We start from the raw sequence: 10,919 nt of genomic DNA on the forward strand, positions 1-10,919 counted from the left end.
GTGGACCTAAACTGTAAGGTATGCCAAGGTAAGATTTCCGCTTCTTTTGTTGATGGCATTTCTGGGGGCGGGGAAGGACCTAGTCTTGCCTCGGAGTAAATACTTTATTTTTTGATTCATCTAGAAAAGGGACAGGAGGTCGGCCGCAATCCTCCGAAAGAGAGCGAATGGGCCTCATTGCTATTGGTCGAAGATCTGCCAGGATTCCACCCGCAGCAGAGTTTAATGACCAACATTCGGAGTCTGCACTCCTAGAAATGCTTACTTGGGAGCAGGTCCCTTTGAATTCAGTCTCTGTAGTGCTTGTGGGGGGAAGGAGGAGTGATTGTCTGTGTGCATTAATTTCAGTGAAGGAAACTTATCCAACTTTGCCAAGGCAATAAAACAGCAGGGCACTCTGAAGAGCTGCTGAATGGATCTGACCTAGGAAATCAGACTCTTACAGTCTGCTCTACAAACCGATCAAGACTGGACTGCATTGGACTGCCATCCCCACAGTTGCTGGGAAACACCTTGCTTTCCAAAGGGGGTTACTTCCCAGACTGTTTAGCGCTGGAGAGCTCTTTGCGATTAGTCTTGCTTTTAAATAGTTTTGTTGCTGGGGTTGTTCTAGTTGTCGTCTTCAGGTCACTTGGGATTTTATTGGAGACTTCTCAAGACTATGAAACACCTCATGAGCTCCTGCTTAAGTAAATCCCACTGTGTTCAAAGAAAGGGGCTCACTTCCAAGTAAGAACAGCATCCAGACACATTTAACCACTTTAAAATCCTATCAATTTACGGGGAGAACACATTCATTTCCCCAACGGGTTTTGCCATGCTTAATTCTGCAACGGATCTAGTGACAGGACTGATTGTGCTGTGCATGGGAATGTGGACTCACAGCTGCCCCATCCCAAGTGCATTGAGTAGGAAGTGAATTCCATTGATCTAAGGGGAATCTATTTCCAAAGAAAGGTGCTCCTGACAATAATTAAAAAACCCACCCACCCACACCACCACCATGCAGCTTGATTGCCTCATAAAAGCATGAGTTGCCAGTCTGGATGGTTCTGTAAATGTTTTTGACCTTCCCTTAAGCATATTTACTTGGATGCAAATCTGTCTTTCAAATGTGAATCTTGCAGTTTTCTCTGTAAAGAAAGTCCCAGCGTTTTCAGTCAATGATCTGTCTCCAATCAGTGCTTCACCACAAAACCAGGAATCCTGTTGGCAAACCCGCACCTTAACTGATCTGCATTGCAGCCTGAATGGGAAAACAGAGAGAGTATTTGCAAGGGGTTGCTGAGAGCTTTATTCACACATATGTAACTGATTTGAAATCCATACTTCTCAGATGTGTCATTGTTCAAAACTGGACAAAGGAAGGGAAGGGGGAGGTGACCAGGACTAGGTTGTGACCTCAGGGGCTCAGCTACCAAGTGGAACTTCAGTACAGTTCAGGAAATTGCCAATCTGTGTTTTGGGTAAGCTGGCTGCTCTCTCTGTCTCCTGGGACAGCCTTTGCACAGGGAGCCCTTCAGGATGTATGTGTGCCATTAATTGATCATTCCTTTTCTCTTTTTTATTGCATTGGGATTGAAGGGAGCTTCACAGGGTTATGTAATGCCTGTGCCACTTTACCACAGTGAAAAAGCAGGGTTTAATTAATTTCAGTTGATTGAAGTCCACTGTACAAATAAACTGTAGCAGAGGTGTCACACTCAGTTACAAGGGTTGGATTTGACATAAATGTTACTGTATCAAACAGGGCCATGAGTGCCATAAAATGTAATGCTAGGTATTTCACAATAAATGTTATTATGACACATAATGTCTTTTTTATTCTTATTATTAATCATCAATTGGCATTATAGTTTGATGTTATCTATATTGTTTTATCTTAAGACATATGGGCAAACTATATGCTCATTTCTTTCTGTAAGCTATTGTTATGCCATTAGGTTATTGGAATTGGAAAATGACACAGGTAAACTCAATTAATGATATTATTCTTTACTCAAAATACAAACAAAAGCAATTGATTCCTGGAAGTGGAAGCAATAGATTTGCTAGAGAACCCACAAAAGCTCCAATAAATGTATTTAATCATATGCAAGACTTGGATTTTTCTAAGGAATACCATAAAAGTGGGGTATCTTACATTTCCATATAAATTAGTTACTTTTTGTATATATAACACTTTTAGGAGATGAGTCATCTTTCTTGCAAGTAAATAAGGTAGTTTTTCAGCTCCCTCCCTTATGCCCAGCCTCAGCAGCTGCGCATGGTTATGATCTGTCTCTAACTCTTTGTTTTCTCTTTCCCCCATCATACCTCTGAGGATATGGAGGTATCAAGGAGGCACACCAGACCCCTCTGCCACCCTATCTCCACCACTACCAACAACCCTGTGAGGTGGTCAGGCAGAGTGACAGGTCCATGGTGACCCAGACAACAGGGTTCGGCTTATGGATGGGAGGGTCTGAAACTTCCAGATCCCGTCCTACATTCCCCACAGAAGCATTGGAGCTGAAGGGAAGGCCTGATGGAGAGGCTGTTTCTAAAACCTCTGAGGGGTGCCTTTTCTCCTCCCACAACCTCTTTTCCTTCATGGGCTGAAAACAGATATGTGGGACACTCTGCCTCCTGGCTCCACAGTTGTTGAGACATGCAGCAGTGACAGCAGCAACTCTTTCCCTCTTCAATCCTCCACTCACTTTTGAGGTCTGGACATCCTCCCCTTCAGAGTAGCATGGGCAAGACAGCCCAGCTGCCACCCAGTCCACGCACCAGTCCTCCTCCTCTCTCCCCTGCTGGTCGTATTTCTTCCGCCCTGTCTTCACCTTCACTGCCATTCCCACCACACTATTTTACCTCATCTCCATAGTCTTGCCTCCTAGCATTTTCCTTTCTATTTCTTGATAGCGTCAACCATATACACCTCATCACCTCTTGTGCCTGCTGGCCTGCTCCCCTGCCCCCATGCAGCCAAGGGCCATATTAGAACTTCTCTACTATTGTGCCTCTCTGCCCACTGAAGTGGGAAGTAGTTACCCATGTGAAAGTACTAAAAGAGGTTCAAACCAATAAAAAGATGAGTAGTAAAAATGAAAATGTGCATGACTTGCGCTGCAGTTATGTTTACCCAGAAGTAAATTCCATTTATTCAATAGATCTTATTCCCAATTGTCCATGTTAGTTTAAAGCATTTTCCATCCTTTCTCTCACTTCAGTGCTTGTATATGAAACACAGAAAGGCAGTTTTATTTATTTATTTATATTTATATACTGCAGTACTGTGGTCTGAACTCTCTGCTCACGACCTGAGTTCGATTCCAGCAGAAGCTGGATTCAGGTAGCCGCTTCAAGGTTGACTCAGCCTTCCATCCTTCCGAGGTCAGTAAAATGAATACCCAGCTTGCTGGGGTGAAAGTATAAAAGACTGGGGAAGGCAATGGCAAACCACCCCTTTAAAAAAGTCTGCCGTGAAAACGTCACCCCAGAGTCAGAAACGACTGGTGCTTGCACAGGGGACCTTTTCTTTTCCTTTCTCACTAAGACTCAAGGTATATCACATGGTATGAAGCAAAGACTAGGATTACAAATATTAGAGACAGTATCAGATATGACAAACTATGCAGAAGTGGTCTTTTTGAGGTTCTTGGGAGGTAGAGTATATTTAATTTATTTAAAAGATTATACTCCTTCTTTATATATTACCAATAGGCAACAGTTCTTTTCCTCTATGAAGGATTTAGACATGAATACACAAATGATAAAGGAAAATACATTCTATTAAGTCGCCTGAGAAGTCTATGGACAACAGATTGATCTCCTGTAGAAGACAGCAGACGGGCCCTCTGTAATTGGCCAACAGCACAGCAATGTTTCATGGCTTCAGACCCTCCCAAGGCCAACTGATAAACAATGGTATGTGGCAAATGTCTAATCTAGTGCTTTCTGTGCTACCTTCCCACTACTCACCTTAGCCCATGCCATGTGCATAAGTTATAAACAACATACTCCCTAATGCAGTACATCATGTAGAGCTAAGAGCAAAGCAGACACAGTAATCTGGGTCCTCAAGGCTTCAGGATGCAAGGCAACTTGGGCACAAAGGAAAACATTGTGGCACACCGTCTGACTCCTTGAATGACAAATGATCTACCACAATTGCAATTTGACTATTACTCAAAGTGACTTACAAGTATGACACAGGAAATGCAAAGCCCATGTTAAAAATGCAAGAGACTGAAAACAAATTCATATTCCAGAAATGCCAACCAAAGCCCATAAAAATATTCAAACTTAACAATTGTGTTGGGTGCTAAAACAAGAATGGCTCATTGTCTGAAACTATAGGCTCAGAAACAATCCTCAAAAGTCCACAGAGTTCAGATAAAAACCAATTGAAACTGGATGGCCTTGCATAGTGATAGAACATCACCAGAGAAGGCATCCTCTGTGTGTTCTGAAACATGGTGGGTACTGCCAGAAAATATGCCCTTGGTCATATCTAGAACAGATGTACCTCCACAAAGGATGGCACCTTCAGAAGCAGATACTGAGCTGACCAATGGTTCTAGACATATCAGTTTAAAGCAGGGGCGTCAAACATGCAGCCCGGGGACCAAATTGGGCTCCTGGAAAGCTCCTATCAGGCCCCCGAGCAATTGGCTGTCATCTGCTTCCTTCTCCCTCTCTCTAACTTCCTTCTGCATAACAGCTTGCCTTTCAAGATTTGCTCAATTGCACAGGAGCTACAGAGCAAAACCTCTGTTTTTCTCCTTTAATTGAAGCTCCTCCCTTGGGGAGGAAGGGGAGGAGGGAAAGCATGTTTTGCCAGACTCTCTCAATCACACAGCAGGGCTACTGATAGAAGCCTCTCTTCCTTCTGTTGGCTGAGGCTCCTCCCCCTCCTCATCCGCTGGGGAAGGAAGGAAAGAGACAGAACATCCTTTGCCCAGTTCTCTGGATCACATGGGAGAAATACAAAGAAAGCGCCTTTAAGACTGAGTGCTAAATATTTAAGTTTAAAAAAAAATCTTTAATTGTGTTTGTGTCCTTTATAAAGTTTATATTTCTGCTACCTAATCTTAAATAGGGACACATGTGGCCCGGTCCGACAAAGGCCAGCCCAACAAGGTCTCATTTATGTCAGATTCAGCCCTCATAACAAATTAGTTTGACATCCCTGGTTTAGACAGTAAAATTAGGAAGAGGCCCATGTTCCAAATGTTTGAGAAATTTGGGATTACTGTGGTTTCTCCCATCACAGTGAACCCTGGAAATGTCAATTAAGTCGGCATACAAACTTTTGATTACAATGGCCAGGGCAGAGCCACAAAGCAGTATGACTTCTTAGTGAAAATTGTATTGGTTGGGATCCAGTTATTCACCAACTGACCAACTAACATTGGTCCTGATTTTCTGCTGAAGTAAGAACTGGTACCTGAAATGAGAATATAGATCAGCCTCCTTATAGAGTACACAACTTTCAAGGCTGACAGTTTGGTGAAGTGGTTAAGTGTGTGGACTCTTATCTGGGAGAACTGGGTTTGATTCCCCACTCCTTCACTTACAGCTGTTGGAATGGCCTTGGGTTAGCCATAGTTATTGCAGGAGTTGTCCTTGAAAGGGCAGCTGCTATGAGAGCCCTCTCAGCCCCACCCACCTCACAGGGTGTCTATTGTGGGGGAGAAGATATAGGAGATTGTAAGCCGCTCTGAGTCTCTGATTCAGAGAGACGGGCAGGGTATAAATCTGCAGTCTTCTTCTAAATTGAAATTGTTAAAAATTTTCTATTCCTTTCATCTACCAAAAGGGAGATTACAACCAAGAAATCAGAAAGAGATTGAAACTCGGAAGGGCAGTCATGAAGGAGTTAGAAAACATCCTCAAGACTTTTAAGGCCTTGAGCGGTCTGTGACTGATGTATCTACAGGACTGCCTCCTCCACTATGTCCCTGGAAGGGCAATGCACTCTAGTAGTCAAAATCTGCTGGTGATCCCTGGCCCAAAAGAGGTCCGACTGTCCTCAGCAAGGGCCAGGGCTTTTTCAGTCCTGGCCCTCTTGGAACGCTTTGCCAGAAGACATCAGGGCCCTGTAGGATCTATTACAGTTTCGCAGGGCATGTAAGGCAGAGTTGTTCCACCAAGCCTTTGTATAAGGACAGCAACGGTTGCTGGCACCTTCTTCTCTCCACCCCCTCTTGGGGGGATCCCCTCACCCCTAATGTGATGTAATAACTAAGAGCACTTTAGAGACGCCATCAGGGTCTGTAAATTTTAATGTAATTGTTTTTACTGTTGTAGATCGCCCTGAGTCTGGCACTAGCTAGGATAGGGCGATTAATCGAATGCAATAAATAATAATAATAATTAAGGGTAAGGATGTGTTGCTGGCAACCAAGCTCAGGATAATTCACACTCTAGTATTCCTCAGTACAATTTATGGGAATGAATGTTGGACAATGAAGAAAGCTGTCAGGAAGAAAGTAGCAAAACAATATCCCAGTCCAGTGGTACCTTTAAGACCAACAAAGCTTTATTCAAGGTATAAGCGCTGTGTGCATGCACACTCCAGATACATTGAAATGGAAGTTTCCTGTTCATACATATAACTAGAGGGTGAGAAAGTAGATTCATTTGAAATGTGGTGTTAGAGGAGAATTTTACAGATATGTGAGCCACCAAGCTGACAAGTAAGTGAGTTCTAGATTAAATCAAACCCAAAATGACTAAATTGAGGCTACTGTACTTTGTTCGCATTATAAGAAGACAAAGAGTCACTGGAAAAGACAACAATGCCAGGGAAAGTTGAAGACAGCAGGAAAAGAGGAAGACCCAACATGAGACAGCTTAACTCAATGAAGGAAGTCTTGGCCCTCAGTTTGCAAGACCTGAGAATGACTGTTAACCATAAGACACTTTAGAGGTAATTAATTCATAAGGTCACCATAGGCTAGAAGCAACTTGATGGCAGTTAACACAAATGCCTTATTAAGTCACTTACACACACTGAACAATTGGTTCTGGGATTTTTTAATTATTGAACTAAGAGGGACAAGATCTATATGTATAAACTGTTGTTACAATATAGTATGTTTTAATGGTTGCTATTTTTTGTATGAAAAGAAAAAGGTCTATAAAAACAGTCAGTACAATGAGTTTGTATTTGTATGTATACATTAACAGAATTAAAAATATATATGGAGAAACTTCAGACAAGGGATACAAAAGTGCACAACGGCAAGAATTGGTTTCTTTCCATATTTTTGTAAACTGACAGAATATAAGCACATATATATGTACGTGTATTGGCTATTCTCAGTGTCCTGTCTTTCTTCACATGGTTTATATTTTCTGTTTCCTCCTTTTGTCCCCCCCCCCCCCCGGTCTAATATTTTCTTGTTCTCTAAATAACTATGCCCCCCTTTCCTCAATATTTTTGCAATGACAGTGTTATAGGTACAGGAATCTGACTAAAATATAAAAGCTTTACTAGCGGTGCAGAGGCAATGCAAATAATTGGACAGGGCAAAGATCACAATTAAGTCTTGCACAGGATCACAACATACGGCCTTAGAAATAGAAACGTTCAGTTATACAGCACCATATAAAATGTTACAGCAATCTACAGTCCTGAAACAGCTAAGCCCAAGGTGTACACTTGGAAGATTTTGTGCAGGATCACTTTCAACTGTCCAGTAATCCTGTATTGTAGCTGAAAGTCCATCCTTTGCTTGAGAAGTCACTCAGCACAAAAACAGCAGAGTGGTTTTTACTAAGCCCATATGTGAAATATTCCATGCTTGTGCTGCTGTGCCATTTCCAGTAAAAACATGGATAGAAGACTGAGTGCTCACTCACAACGTGGCATTTTCTGTATTTGCTGAAGGCTCCTTAGAGCAATGGACCAGAAAATACTTGCTGTTTAATAAAGGGAACCTTTAATGAACTAATCAGTTTATTTGCATTTGGACATGGAGTGTGATAGCAATGTAGTCACAGTGGAGCAGTTGTCAGCCTTGATGAATTAATTCAAAAGTCTGACTTTAAAAAGCAACATATGTGCAAATAATGTACATATTCAGTGCCGCAGTCTCAGGCCAAAAGACATCCATTGATTCTAGTTTTATATTTCAACATTGAAAGCAAAATAATATTATTTTGCTTGGGTCAACTTGATTGTTTCAGTTAGGTCTGGTGCATGATGAATATTCTGAAAGTATTAAAAAAAAGTCATTAATATTGGTTATCATGAGCAAACATTAGCCTTGGCTGATTCAGGCTGCAAAGCAATACATATATTTTTTTTGCCTAGAAGGAGTAGATAGTTTAAAAGGTGAAAGCCTTCCTTGGGAGAAGGAGAGGCAATATATCAGTCCCAGGGAGGAAATTTCCATGCTAAAGAAATGGGAAAAACCTAGCTTGAAAAAGCACACTCTAGAGTATTTTTGTTCCATTTGTCTGAAAACCTTTGAACATTATGAAAGTCAATGTAAGTATTTTCTAAATGATGCTCAGTGATTTATGAAAGGTTTTTTTGTTTTGTTTTTTTAAAAAACCCTCTTAGATTATATGTATACCGTGACAAATCTAGTGAGGAAGAATAATTGTTCTTTAAGGGATACAGAAGTTTTAATGCAAACTTTTCCCCTCTCAATTTATGGTCGTCATGAGATATTATAGACTAGTTGTCATGGGAACTCTGGAAGTCATTTAAATCGTGGTAACCTTCATGACTTCTTTATCCATGATTTAGAAATGATGAATTTAAATTGTTGTTTATACATGATCAGTGGTTGATTTGCCATGTTTTCAAGAGCATTAATAAAGAATTAAACATGTTTCAGAGTGGGAACACCCTCTCAGAAGTTGTCCCAATACTCTGATTAAATGGTTTTAAATGTGTGTGTCCACAGCATTTGGTAATATGTCTTAAAGTAAATGCATTTTGTAAAAGGGGTTACATTTTTAAAATCTGAATCATGCAGAGTGACAATAATTCAAAATAAAGAATAAATGTGTGGCTGCCAGGCATTATTAAAATGGAGAAATACAGAAAATTTTTTTCCAGGGTTGCAATTAAGGGGTTAGATTGGTTACCAATCTTTGCACAGCCATGGGAGGGAATTCTGTGACACTTTTGTGTGCACATGTAGGCTAGTAAACTCCACTGAAGCCGACAGTGCTCAGGAGGGCTTGCTGTCTACATGTACAGATCCTGATGCCACAAAGAACTCATTTATTGTAATAACTATAATATATACATATCCTAGGCTATAACCTTCTTACAGATATAGATGAGCATGCAGATTGCCTTGTGTCATTCAGTGACGTTTTGTGTTACAACTTATCAAAATTCACGTCATACCAGGGCCATGGAACTCATGGTTTATGTGTAACACAAAATCATTCCAACATTCTGAAATGTGTGTTGGAGATCACAGGTGATGGAACAGAGATCTCTGGGACACCTGCTTATGTATTACCTTGCTGACAGAAATGGATGAGCAATACTGCAGCAGAAAATGTTCCCAGACAACCTCACAGGCACCATAGTTTATTATCTGTTGGTTTTTACAAATCCCTAGAACAGGAGGGCAGACTGAGTTACGGATGAATTAAATTTTATTTCTAATAGTTTACTGCATTTCCTTTAAAAGGTGCAAATAAATGTGTATCCATCAATCACATGGAATACAACAAGTAGTGCATTAAAGTTACTTGAAAACTAAAAAAGAGAGCACACAATACTCTTGCTTAGCTCTGTCTAGCACAGGGTCAACAATTCTCTCTTTATTTAAAAGAAAAAGAATGTCATGGAGCAATGCAATAAAAATGCAGCTTTCTCAGGGAGCAAATTTTATCTGTTGACCCAGAACACTCTGACATGTAAACAATGGGTCTTTGGTGTTTACTGCATGGTATTATCTGTCTAAATCCTAGAATTACTGTTTCCTTTTGTGTAGCAACTGGCTGCTGGTTCTCAATAATAGCTGTTATTAGTAGCAATGACACATTAATTGAACTTTTCTGTTCCCATGTGTGTGGCACACTCCAAGGTCAAACAGTGCACCCGAGTTTCATATGTATTCAATTACTGTAGCATTATGAAGGAAAGTAACCTGTCATACATTTGAAAATATTACCTGCTACTCTTTATGGGGTAACTGATAACCTAAACAATCAGCTTTTCTGACAAAGTTTGCCTGTTTCTCTCATCTTATACACCTTAAAGGGATAACAAACAAACCATGGTTTGCAAATCTTCCCCAGCTATGATGAACTCTGGTTCACTTTATGTGCTAGTAGTAATACATCCCTATTTTCTGAAGAGCACAACACTAAATACATCAGGTAAAGAAAACCCTATTTAAATCTGTATAACTTCTAAGCTATGAGTTTATCACTGGAGTCTATCAGTCCTGGTAAGGTCATGGTGTGGCAAATATTTTTTAAGTCCATTTGTAACTTTTGGATCCAAATGGGCACCTGAGACCTAATGTTACCATTTCTCAGTAGGCATATATTCTTGTATCTCTGCCATGTGCTTTATTGCAGGCACAAATTGAAAACTTAAATTATAACATGCAAAATATTCATGCAAGACAGCATGAAAGTTGCACCTTCTAACAGACATTTAAACCTAAAAACTCAAGATTGTGGTCTTCAGAGGATTTCTTTGAGCTATGTTCAATATTTCTCAGAGTCCCCCCCTCCCCAATTTATGTTACTTTACATTTTTCGAAGCAAGGCCCTGCCTCTGAGTAGTGATTCAGATTACAGTTTGTTCAAAGTTTGCAGTTTTTCTTTCCACTGCTCAAATTATAATTTGGAAACATTCCAGCAGCATGCAAAATTGCAGTTTGTTCTTAAAATAAACAAGGAATAACCCTTTTGGAACATGTATGATGCAGACCAAGGGAGTG

Source organism: Heteronotia binoei, chromosome 3 (genome assembly GCF_032191835.1).
Source record: "Heteronotia binoei isolate CCM8104 ecotype False Entrance Well chromosome 3, APGP_CSIRO_Hbin_v1, whole genome shotgun sequence".
Taxonomy (NCBI): Eukaryota; Metazoa; Chordata; class Lepidosauria; order Squamata; family Gekkonidae; genus Heteronotia; species Heteronotia binoei.